Here is a 13,867-nt window from a genome sequence, read left to right on the forward strand (position 1 = left end):
CAGCCAGCCCACAACAAGAAATCTGGGTGGCTAATGTGAATTATATGCAAATGTGTAGTCAGATGCCAGCATGCAGAACAGCCAATGGTAGCATATTACCCCATCCCCTAGTGAGAAGTTTTACTGCTCCCTCTCCCCTTCTTGTTTTGACTGTGCCCCCCCATATATATTGTTCCTAGAGTCGCCACGATGTCTGCATGTGTGTCAATGTCTATCTGTGTGTGCTTGTGTTTGTGTGTATGTCCGTGTATGTGTATATGTGCAGACATCTAAAAATCTCGCCAACACTACACACAAATGCACTCATGCATTTCAACGTCAACACTACATACAAACCCCACCATTATATATAACCATACCACTGCATTCAAATACCACACAACACAAAAATGCATGCTTGCATTCAAACGCCAACACTACATACAAACACACCGCTACATTCACTCACATATACTCCATACAAAAACATGCATACATTCAAACACACAAACACTGCTTAGTGCTAAATACATTAAAACATTTTTTTGGTTGTTTTTATATTTAAAGTTGAGGGGGGGAAGGGGAGGTGCCAAAAATAGGACCCGCTCCAGGTACTAAATACTCTAGGTACACCCCTGGTACTATATATACATTTTTTATACTTAGGCATTTTTCATTCATATTATTCATTCTTTTTTGCTATTTTTTTTATTGCCTTTTTTTCTTTTCCTATCAGTATGGTCCCCTTTTTCTTTATTGTATATTGCATATAGAACCACAGGATTTGCACCTATTATATTCTTGTCATCTTCCTATATTCTGCCCAGGAACTTTGTATTTTTGTATCCATGTGTGAACACTGTTTTTTCTTGCCATTGGTTTGAAGCCAGAACAGTAAGTTACGCATACGTTCCATGGAGCGCAGGAAGTGGTCCACTGGATCCGGAAGTCGCGCATCACGGAAGAATACTCACAATCGACAGGAAATTAAGAATGAATACGCTATTTAAACCGTGATCCTAGCGACGAACAGCATATCCCTGAGGAAGTTAACTTGATAACAAAACATGTTGGATAATCTGCTGCTTTTTTGGACTTTTATACTTTTTGTTTTTATGTCCTTTGTATTTGTTTTATTGTCCAGTACTTCATTACATCACCTTAGATTGGATGACTGCATATTTGGTCCACTTGGTAGTGGAGACAAGCCTGCTATTTTATTCGTATGTAAGTGCAACCTATAATTAAATTTGTTATACTTTTATACTATTTTGCACTATTTGTACCATTTGTTCTTTGAGGTTTTGGCTCCATTGGAAATATACACACCATCTCCAGACACCCCTGAGGGGAGACAGGTATATTTTTTCTTACATTTTGTAAGTTTTTTACCTTGTGGAGTCTTTGTCTCATTCTTATGTACTTCACCATATTTTTTTTTTTACTTGTACATTTATACCATCACCACTATTCTGATTCTATTTTGTATTTTACCTGTCTACCTTTGTGTGTCATATGACCTCCTATGCTATACTTCCCCGCACTGGGCGTATATCTCTTCTATTAGTCTCTTTTAAATTGTTTAAAGTGTACCCTACTTTTCTAGGGTAGTTTCTATTCATCTTAAGTGTTTGTATATAGTAACTATTTTTTGTTATTCCCATCGCCGCATTTGGACAGTAAAGTTTGGCAAACCCATACCGCCACACCCTCTGAGCTTTTGTAGAATTAGTAGTGTAATTCTACATGGATTTTTATTCCAAATAGATTTCAACAGGGCAGAATGGGCCTTTCTAAAAAACAAAACATAAAGGCATAGTAAGGGAGATCTAATAAAATATAATATTTTGGGAAGGAGAGACATTTTAACCCCTTAAGGACACATGACATCATGACATGTGTGACATGTCATGATTCCCTTTTATTCCAGAAGTTTGGTCCTTTCAGGGGTTAACTAAATTGATCCTACCTAGCAAAGAAATTTAGAGGCCACACCACTTTTCTAGGTCAACCCTAAACCCGGGCCAGACCTTAGCCAGGTTATAAGTATGCATCTTTCACAGGTTCTTGCATAAGTTGATGCCCAAATAGGCTATATATAAGAATCTCTCCAGTCAAAGTCAAACGGTTCTTTCAAAATATTTAAGAAGAAAAAAAGACAGAGCCTGAGTTTTGTTAGTTTAGTTTCTAAAATAAAATTTTACCGAATTCTTGCAAGATAGACATCAACAGATCAATCGAAGGCAAACGATTTTTCAAAGAAAGCATGATGGCATCTGCAAATAGGCCTGTTTTGTGTTCTTTATCTCGTACTGCTATGCCCTCGATATCAGTACACTGGTGTATCATTTCTGCCAGGGGCTCCATTGCCAACACAAATAAAAGTGGCGGCAACGGGCACATCTGTCTAATCCCATTAGCCAAACAAAATAATCAGATACAAATCCAGTCGCCGATACTCTTGCAGTTGGATGACTGTACAGAGAAAACACAGCTCTGATGAAAAGATCGGGTATACTAAATCTCGACAAGACCTCCCCCAGGAACTCCCAATGAATTCTATCGAATGCCTTCTCTGCATCCAAAGAAAGGAGCAGAGAAGGCAAGATATTCAATTTAATTTGATGAATCAAATTGATGAAACGCCTTGTACTATCCGTGATCTGACGATTCACAACAAAGTCCACCTGGTCATTAACCCCTTAAGGACTGAGCCAAATGTACACGTTGTGAACAAAACAAAACGTAAACAAAACCTGGCATTTGCGCTATATGTCTGTCCAACCGTAATTCACCTCTTTCATATTAAATGCACTCCCCCTTATTATATATCATTTTATTCAAGGGAAACAGGGCTTTCATTTAATATCAAATATTTAGCTATGAAACATAATTTAATATGAAAAAAATGGGAGAAAATAAGAAATGTTATTTTTTTAGTTCTACATGACATTTTAACTGTCAATGTCATAATACTGTTGGCTTTTACTGCAATAAAATACACATATTTGTATCCAGCAAAGTCTCATGTGTAAAACAGTACCCCCTATGTACAGGTTTTATGGTGTTTTGGGAAGTTACAGGGTCAAATATAGCACGTTACATTTGAAATTGAAGTTCGCCAGATTGGTTACGTTGCCTTTGAGACTGTATAGTAGCCTAGGAAATAAATTTACACCCATAATGGCATACCATTTGCAATAGTAGACAACCCAAGGTATTGCAAATGGGGTATGTCCAGTCTTTTTTAGTAGCCATTTGGTCACAAACACTGGCCAAAGTTAGCGTTAGTATTTGTTTGTGTGTGAAAAATGCAAAAAACGCCAATTTTGGCCAGTGTTTGTGACTAAGTGGCTACTAAAAAAGACTGGACATACCCCATTTGCAATACCTTGGGTTGTCAACTATTGCAAATGGTATGCCATCATAGGGGTAATTTTAATTCTTGGGCTACCATAGGGTCTCAAAGGCAACATAACCAAACTGGCGAATTTTAATGTGAAAAAAATGAAACACAAGCCTTATATTTGACGCTGTAACTTTTGAAAACACCATAAAACCTGTATATGAGGGGTACTGTTGTACTCGGGAGACTTCGCTGAACACAAATATTTGTGTTTCAAAACAGTAAAAAGTATCACAGCAATAATATCGTCTGTGTAAGTGCTGTTTGTGCGTGAAAAATGCAAAAAACTTCACTTTTACTGGCAATATCATCGTTGTTATACATTTTACTGTTTTGTACTAATATTTGTGTTCAGCGAAGTCTCCCGAGTAAAACAGTACCCCCTATGTACAGATTTTATGGTATCTTGGAAAGTTATAGGGTTAAATATAGTGCTAGCAAATTAAATTCCCTATACTTTCGGCATGGGTTGTCAGCCAGGTCCCGCTAATCGTAATAAATTAATATACCTAATTATGTAAAAATATTACATAAATATATATGTAGAATTAATATATGTATATATATATATATGTATGTGTGTATATATATATATATATATGTGTATATATATATATATACATATATATATTTTTTTATATTTTTATTTATATATAGGTATATATAGTGATATATACGTATATATTTATGTATATAGATATATATTATGTCATTCTATGTGTATTTTGATATAAATATATATATGTATATATATATATTAATATCACAATACAGTTAGAACGAAATAACATCTATCTATATATTTTTTTATTCTTTTTTTTTATTCTTTTTTTAATTTTATTTTTTAACATATTTACTTTTTTATATTATATATAAATATATATAACAATAATTATATATATATTTAATCAGTATCAGTCTACGTGTAATTTGATATTAATATATATATATATATATAATATATATATAATTATATGTATATTAATAGTAAAATGCACCTAGACAGTGTATGTGTGTGTATGTATATGTGTATATATATATACTTAGATCATATATATATATACTATATATATGATCTAAGTATATATATTTTTATTTTTTACACTTATTTAATTTATTTTATTTTATTTCCAGCCAGCAGGGGGACTAACTGTCATTACAGTTAGTCCCCCTGCTGGCAATGCACCAGGCAGCTAACCTCGCAAGGACCTCACTCTCACATGGCCGGGGGGGCTGCAGGACGTCGGATGTGCCGCGGGGGGCTCCCTTGGAGTACTATTACGCCCTGCGGCGTTTAGAGCCGCTTAGAATAGTGCGTAATAGTACGCCCTCCGGTTTTAAGGGGTTAATAATTACAATGGGAGAATTTGAGCAAGTCTAGTAGCCAATATTTTGGAATACATTTTTGTGTCATTATTAATCAAGGAAATGGGATGAAAATTTAGACAAGAGTTCGGCACTTTACCAGGTTTGGGCAAAGTAATCATTTGGGCACTAAGGGCTTCCCTCGGCATCTCTTCCGTATTCCAATAATTGTTAAATAGTTAAGTCAGATGGGAAGTAAGGATACCCGAGAAAGACTTCTAAAATGACATTGTGAAACCATCAGGTCCCGGAGCCTTACCGGCAGGAATCCCTTAATGGCGTCCAAAATGTCATTTTGGAAAATGGGAGACTTTAGAGTGTTCAATTTATCAGCCGAAATTTGTTTCAATAGGACCCTGCCAAGAAACTAGCATATTTTTTCAGATGCAGGCTGTAGAGAAGTAGGATCAATAGCCAAATTATGTAATTTTTTATAGTAAGTGGCGAACATGTTACTAATTTTAACAGGATGGGTAACTTTTATGCCATCATCACCAATTAGATACTTTATTCTAGCTTGGGACAGCCTATGTCGCAACTTTTATGCCGTTTGCATAAAAAGATTGTTTTAGTCTCTTTAACATCAGGACTGTGTACTCTAATTGAAGAACATTCATTTTATTTTTAATGTCAGAAATCATAGCGGCAAGTGATGAAGAAGGGCCAAATTTATTTGCGAGATTTAAATTATATAAATCTTTTTCCAATTCTTTTACATTTTTAGATCAAATTATTTTCAAATACGCAGCTGGCTGTATAAAATGTCCTCGCAAAACAGCTTTGTGGGTATTTTATATTATCACTAGGTATGCCCCTCCTCGTACCCTCCGCTCTGCCCGCGACCACCTCCTGACCGCTGCTCGCACCCGTACGGCCAACTCACGCTTGCAGGACTTCTCACGGGCGGCTCCTCTCCTATGGAATAACTTGCCTACTGCCATCAGACTCTCCCCTAGTCTTCAATCATTTAAGAAGGGCCTTAAATCCCATCTCTTCAGGAAAGCGTATGGCCTCCCAGAGTAATCTCTCCCTTACATACCTGTCCCTATGGGATAGTGCTTTGCTCTCTCCTCCAGCTCTGCTTCACTCCTACTTGATATTTCCTATCCTAATGTTTCTAATACCCCACCTCCTATAGACTGTAAGCTCATTTGAGCAGGGTCCTCTTCAACCTATTATTCCTGTAAGTTTTCTTGTAATTGTCTTATTTATTGTTACATCCCCCCCCTCTCAAAATATTGTAAAGCGCTACGGAATCTGTTGGCGCTATATAAATGGCAATAATAATAATAATAATAATAATCACTATATCACTATAGGCTCCCTTGATAAAACTATTTATGGGTTTGAAAAATCAGGTATCTCTTATAATTATTTTGTATACTTGTATTCAGTGATTCATGTATTATGTAGTCTGCTTATATGTAATTGCAGAATTTGTAGCTATTGCATCGCATTTTCCATTTGACATGGTGTGTTTTTTTTTTTTTTTTTAAATTCTTTATTTTTGTTGTGCACAATATTAACAAATAACCTTGGTGCGCCACAACAGCGACATCAGGGTGAATTGGTGGACATACGCAATACAAGTTGTGACATTTGCTAAACAGGCACATTTTTAGAATAGTATTTCAATAGTTTAGGTCCTCGTTTAAGTGGGTTAGCGAGGTGCACGTGTCAGGAAAGGGTAAACAGAGGAGTGACATAGATACGAAGTATGACCTGTGCAAGCATTGTTTGAACACGGTTTTACAATGTAGTATACGTTAGGTTAATTCTATCCTATCTCTTGTCTGGCTAGGCTGGTAATAAGTGGTTGCATATTGTGCTAGACTTAAACCATAACTAAGATTGACTTTTATCCTATACAAGATTACATGTCTATCTGAGTATGGGTACACGAGTGAGTTAAGTGAGTGAAGGCATGCTTATATACCTGAGGCAAAATGTGAGAAAAAATGGTGAGAGAAAAAGGATATAGATAGAGGAAGAAAGGAAATCTTGAACCATGCCCATAGTGAGAGCTGCTCAGAGTGTGAAGAGGTCTTTACTTTTTATAAAAGGCAGGAGGTACAGGAGCTATCCCCATGATCCACAGCACAGTCCCTGGGGTATTCCCACAGACAGTTCATGCGTGTCTGACCTCCGATCTACCAAGCCTTCGGCTTTATAAGAGTGGGTCCAGTATAGTAAGGAGGAGTCCATCACATTGCTTGGTGAGAGGGTGAGTGTGTTTATTCTCTCGCTGCTGCCTATTCCTCCACGTGAGCTAGTTGGAGCGCAGGAGTGTCTGTCTGGGCGGCAGAGTTGTCAGCGTTGCGTGGTGAGGGGTCGGGAAGCAGATTCCGGCTGTTCGTCGCCGCTAGATCCGGGATTTCCGCACGCTGGAAGGTCAGTAAGCTTAGGTGCGTTTATGTTGGGGAACCCCTCTGCCTCACCTCCGTCTGTGCTACCCCGGTAGTTTCGGTTAGCTGAACCTCCATGGTTTCTGGCTTTGCCGCCTTTTCGGTTTTGCCCGCCAATGCCGCCATTTTGGGAATGGAGGGTCTTCCTCACTGCAGGCGCCTGGGGTTGCGGGGACAGTCTCCTGGGACCGGGATGACCCCCACCGGCCCAGAGGGGGGGGATACGGGGCCCCTACCACGTGGCAGCGGAGTTCCGAGATGAAACCGCAGGGCAGGATAGCGAGGTGGCGGCCGTCCACCTCACTCACCGCCCGGGTAGGCCCCAGATATGGCGGTGCCGATGTGCCTTTTCCGCGGTCAAATCGCTTGTGGTCCGGTTGGCTTCAGCACCAGCCCCTCCTTGCCCGCAGGACCGTTGTTGCCAGACTGCAGATAAGTCGTTTGATGTGTTTTAGAAGCTTGAAAGTCATGTTTCTGCAGGAGCTCGCCTTGTGTGCGACCTCACAGCATGGCGGTCGGGCCCCGCCCCCTGGTGTGTTTTTTTCATTCATTGATACAATTAATGAGAGAGCCTATTACTGTGACCCATCTAATATTTTTTTTTTGTTTATATATATTTGTGGACGTGCCCCTTGTTCAAGTAAAATATAAAAGGGAATCATGGTATGTCACACATGTCATGTGTCCTTTAGGGGTTAAAAAGATTTCAAAATCCTCACCTGGAAATTATAGACCTGTGAGCTTAACTTCTGTGACTGGAAAAATATACTATTATTATTATGATATTTATTATTATGATATTTATAAAGCGCCATCAAATTCCGCAGCGCTTTACAATGGGTGGACGAACAGACATGTAGTTGTAACCAGACAAGTTGGACACACAGGAACAGAGGGGTTGAGGGCCCTGCTCAATGAGCTTACATGCTAGAGGGAGTGGGGTAAAATGTCACAAAAAGGTAAGCATAGTATAAGACTAGTGACAATTGCAGAAGAGGAATCATTCAGGAGCTTTTAACAGCTTTTATGAAGAAGTGGGTTTTTAACGATTTTTTGAAGGAGTGGAGACTGAGTGAGCATCTAACGGAGGAGGGAAGCGAGTTCCACAGGAACGGTGCAGCCCTCGAGAAATCTTGAAGGTGAGTGTTACAAATCGCTATTTGTAACTGGCCCTTTAAATGGAAAATTGCCCTGCTTCCCTGGATTGTGGAGAAGCCTATTTGCCAGCCTCCTTCCTCATGACTATGGCCCCTGGAAGATTGTGCCCCTGAAAACTTTTTAACCTATATTGGGCTGCTGCTGGCCCTTTAAGAACTGTCTGGGGCCATATTGAGACTTTGGGTAACAATACCCTTTAAGACTATGGCCCCTGGAAGGTATTACCTGTTAAAGACTCTTTTAGCAGATTGGATTTTATAAGACTGTCCCTTTAAATAATTTGGAACAGTGCTGCAGCTTTAAATGGGCACTTCGGATGCAGCCGAAGTGCCGAAGTATTCGAAGTGGCCGCCATTCGACAAACGAACACGTGGCGGCGGCCTTCTTTGTTCATTCGAACGAGGTCAGCGGTATGTGTAGCCAAATTCATGGAACTGAAATTGGCTACACATTTTACCGAACACCGCTGACCCTTACCTTCTTCTACACTTCGTTTTTCCCGTTCGAAATGGGACTTAGTCGTTTTTCGGCATGAAATTGACCGACCGCACAGCCCAAATCTATGGAACTGTTTTGGGCAGGAAATTGTGTTTGCGGTCGGTCATAAAGGGACCTCCAGCTAACTTTTGATCCGCTGGAGGGATTTGGCTGATTTTTGGAAGTGTTTATGTTTGATGTATGCTGAGTCTGAATATGTGTTTATGGAGATTGAATGTATAGTTTTAAAGTTACAGTGTATGTGTGAAAACTGTATTTTTACTGTATGCTATAATTATGTTATGTGTTTATCTGAGGGGAGGAGACGTGGGGGTGGTACCATGTATGTGATTGGTTAATTTCAACCTCCCCCTGGGAGTGTCCTGTGTGTACCTTTTTGTAATAAAAAGCAGGCTGGGTGTCCCAGTCCTCAGTTCTTCTTGACCCTTCAAAACGTAACCTTGTCTCGTTATTGGAGGGAATTGCTGTATCACACTGGGGATTGCTATGATCTGCATATTCCCCTGAGCTTTCAATCACTTAGCTCTTTTAAGAGCTTGTTCCGGATACGCTCTCCTGGAGGAGAGGTCTTCCCCACACGGTCCTGAATGCTGGAGGTTCATTCCAGGGTGGAAGGAAGACGGCGCGGCTCCAGTTAAGCTACGGCGGTTGTGGAGCCTGCGGTGGTTGTGGTGTCGTCTGCAGTGCTTGGAGTCCTCTGAGAGCGCTAGGAGCATCCATCAACGGAGGGTACTCGGTCGGAATACACGGAGCTCCGTTACAGCGAGCATCGGAGGTGGGAGTACGGACAGAAGATAGACGTAAGTCTTCAGCAAATCGTAAGGGCCTAGACGGGACATACTTGTGTATAAGGGAGGATAGATTGGTGGGAGCAGCATTATGTAGAGATTTGAAAGAAAGAACCAGCATTTTAAATTGAGCTCTATATTTTTATAGGAAGCCAATGTAGGGACTGACAGAAGAGTGAGGCATGGGAGGTGCAGGTGGACAGGAAGATGAGGCTCGCTGCTGCATTCATTATGGACTGTAACGGCACAAGTTGGGAGCACGTAAGACCACTGTGAAGCGTATTACAGTAGTCAAGGCAAGAGAGGACAGTGGAATGGACCAACACCATAGTCGCATCTGGCGTTAAGTATGGGCGGATGCGTGCAATGTTTTTGAGATGGAAATTACAGGATTTGGCGATAGAATGAACATGAGGCTTGAAGTAGAGGTCGGAGTCAAAGAGAACACCTAGGCAGCAAGCCTCCGTGGTGGAGCTGATGGTAGCACAGTTGACTTGGAGGGAGACAAACACAGGAGTAACAACACTTGAGGGAGGAAAGACGAGAATTTCTGTTTTGGTCCAGTTTAGTTTAATGAAGTGGGCAGGCATCCAGTTAGAAATAGCATAGAGGCAGCCAAATACATGTTTTAGTGTTTGCAGATGACACAAAACTTTGTAAAGTAATAAAATGTGAGCAAGATATTGCTTTGCTGCAGAGGGATTTAGATAGATTGGGGGGACTGGGCACCAAAAATGGCAGATGAAATTTAATGTAGAGAAATGCATAGTTATGCACTTCGGAGTCAAGAATGTACAAGCAACTTACACCCTAAATGGTAGGGAATTGGGGATAACAACACACGAGAAGGATTTAGGAATTGTTATAGACAACAAATTAGGCAGCAATATGCAATGTCAATCTGGTCAGTAAGGTTTTGTCATGTATAAATAGGGGCATAATTTCTCGGGATGAAAATATAATTATTCTGTTCAATTTTGGGCACCTGTTCTACAGAAGGATATCATGGCACTAGAAAAAGTGCAGAGACGAGCTACAAAATTGATGAAAGGAATAGAGCATTTTAGTTACGAAGAAAGGTTAACATTTTTAATTCTCTGACTGAAGATATGAGTCCAGACAGATGTTTATTTAGTTTTTATTTTTGTAGTGCATAGATTGAATACAGGCAAGCTAGAGGTACCCCAACGGCATTCCTCAAGCATAGCATCACATGTGACAATTGGGGTATTTAGAAAAGACTTGCACTATTTTATAGAATAATAGAAACAAGATAAACATCAAGCTAATCAATCATGTCTGACTTCAAGGGTAAACGAAGGAGAGTCATAATGTTGGCGATTACATTGAAATGAGCCAGGTATGTTCACCATATTTTGATAACCTATGTATCCAGGCACACATGGTGAGGGAACATAATGTACGTTAGGTAAACATGCTAGTAAGATCGCTGTTAGTAGGGGTATGTCAAGTAAACAGTGACTGTGAGTAGGGATCTGTCTAGTAAACAGTGAGCACCCCAGGGGGGTGCAGTGTCAGTAGAAAGATGTACTGCTGTGATACTAGACAGTGTGAGGAGAGGCGACAGAAAGGAAAGCAAATCATAAGAAAAAGCATAATAAAGGCATAATACACAAGGCTTGGTGTATGGCATGTTAAACACAAAAATTGCTTCTCTGGTTGCCTATTCCTCTTGGTGGCAGGGTTGCTGTGTCGCTTGGGTCAGTGGCACTCTGGGCCGGCATCTGTAAGCCACAGACTTGGGTTCGTTGAGGGACCAAGTCTATCCCCATCAGGGGGGGTGAAGGTGGTGCGGGTTTTTCTCTGCTTGTTTGCTGTTCTCCGCCCGCATGGACAATGCCTAGAGGTCTTGCCTCGTGTGGCTCTCTGCCTGGGTGAATGAAGGTGAGGTTGTGGGAGTTACGGTTCTTGTTTTATGCTCTGAGGAGGCTTCCCCTTGCCTGAGTGCCCGGTTCTCCTGTTTCCCTTCCTCGGCACCGAGCTGTGGGTAGTGGCATCCTGTAGACGAGCTTGTAACTTGAGCCAAAAGGCCTGGAATATTTGATCCAGCTGCCTCAGTGTGTAGGATGGGGGCCCTAAATAATTGAATAAGTGTCGCTGAGTGCCCCTTTGGTTACAGTCGTGCCATGTGCGTTTGTGCAGGCCGCGATTTTGAGCCACACTGTGTGGTTTGCTCTGTGGACTAGGAAGGCAACGCTGGTGTAGCTGACTGCTCTCCAGGGGGGACTGGGATATCCCCCGCAGGTCCAGAAGGAAGGGGGGTTGGAATGTCGCCTGTATAATGGCTTAGTTCAGCGCGATTAGAGCGGCTGTCTCTCCCCCGTTCTGACTCCAGTAGACATCAACCTGCTGCCGCGGTTCTCGATGCCTCCGAGCGTCGCTAACGGTACTCACAAGTAGAGTAATGTTCCCCCAGCATGGAAGTCACCGTGAGCAGAGGATTCTGAGTTGTCTGCCCGGGATATCACCGGGTAAGCCGTGTTTACAGTAGGAGCTCGTGTGATGCACGTCTTGCCTGCTTGCAGTCCAGGCTCCGACCCCCCATACAGATGTTTAAACAGCAATTGGATAAATACTTCCAAAAACATAACATAACATAACATACAGAGATATAATTTCTAATTAGTGAGGTAATAGCTGCTTGATTCAAGGAGATATCTGATTGCCATTTTGGGGTCAAGAAGGTATTGTTTTCTAGTTTGTTGCAAAATTGGAAGCGCTTCAGACTGTTTTTTTTTGCCTTCTTTTGGATTAACAGCAAAAACATGTGAGGAAGGCTAAACCTGATGGACGCAAGTCTCTTTTCAGGGACACCGTCGGAGTGAGTACTGGACCCGTGGCGGCGGAAGCGTCTGGTTTGCACCTTCTTCTTAGCGCCACCCTATAAACAAATGGAGGACGCGTATACTTGCAGCAACTTTCTACTGGACGGCTCCAGGGTGTCACAGCTGGGATATCATGAGTAGAGTTAATCCCTTTTGCATACAGCTTTGCCCAGAATAGGTCGCAGACTCAACTGAATGCCTGGAGTATCGGTTCCACCGGCTTGGGCAGCAGTAGGGAGGTTTCAACTTTGGTAGGCCCCAGCAGGGCGGCCATTTTAGCCACTAGGCTGCAACTCTCCAGCTTATCAGACAAATGCTGTGCTTAGCTATGTGACCAGATCAAGCTTCCATTAGAGACTTGGATATTCCCCACCGGTCCAAAGGGGGGAACAGGGCTCAGAGGGAGCAAGCTCCAGATCGAAGCCGAGGATCAGCCCCATCCTCGAGTCCAGCTCTCGGCTGCAGGTAGGTCTATCACAGGCTGCATTCAATTGTATCGGACAATAAGATGCCAGTAGTTTGACAAATTGTTCCCCAGGGTTGTGGAGAAGCTTGTAGCCGAAATGAGAATGTAAAAGTTCAATTTTGGGCTTATTAAAGGGATTTCCCTGAGGAGCTCCAGCACCATGCGACCTTCCTGGTTGCCTATCAGACCCCGCCCCCTACATTTTTTTAAAATACCAATAATAGAGGAATTAAATTAAGCTCTAATCAGACTTCTATAATTTTTTTTAGATTTAGATGTTTATGTAGAAAACAACAATTTAAAAACCAGCACTTTAAAAAAAATTCAAAAGTACAAACACTTTTATTGTACTCCTACGATTAAAATTAAACTGCACTGATCAAACTGTTTTAAGAACCCAAGCCGAAGCCCTTAAAGATAAATTAATTGAAAAAAAACTCCAAAGTCACTAAGTTAAAGCGGCACTGTCATGCCAAACTTAACTTTCTTTAATCGATTCCTCTTCTCTCTCTTTCTCAGGATCTGTTCTTCATTTATTCCTGTCTGCTCTAGTATTCTTTAAAACATAAGACAAAGTAGGGACTATTTGTATTATGGAGGTTTCCTATGCTGGACCATCTCTGACCAGCGGAGGAGCAAAGTGTGCTTCATTTCCAGTGGTCAGAGAAATTTTCCTACAATTCTTACCTTTCCTCCGTGTTCAGCCACGTCAACCACTGCTGTCCTCCTTGCCCCCTCTCAACCATCCGCCACTCCGTCTCTCGCCTTGAGCAGTTCCTGCTCATCTGCCCACAGTCAGGTGTCTGTCAAGGACATGTTTGAGCATAAGAAGCCAATGTCACAAAGTCACCCCCTTGCCCGGCATCTGACAGCTGGCTTGTCTGAACTCTTAGCCCACCAGCTTTTACCATACAAGCTGGTGGAGTCTGAGGCGTTCCAAAAATTTGTAGCTATTG

This window comes from Pelobates fuscus, chromosome 10 (assembly GCF_036172605.1).
Source record: "Pelobates fuscus isolate aPelFus1 chromosome 10, aPelFus1.pri, whole genome shotgun sequence".
Classification (NCBI taxonomy): domain Eukaryota; kingdom Metazoa; phylum Chordata; class Amphibia; order Anura; family Pelobatidae; genus Pelobates; species Pelobates fuscus.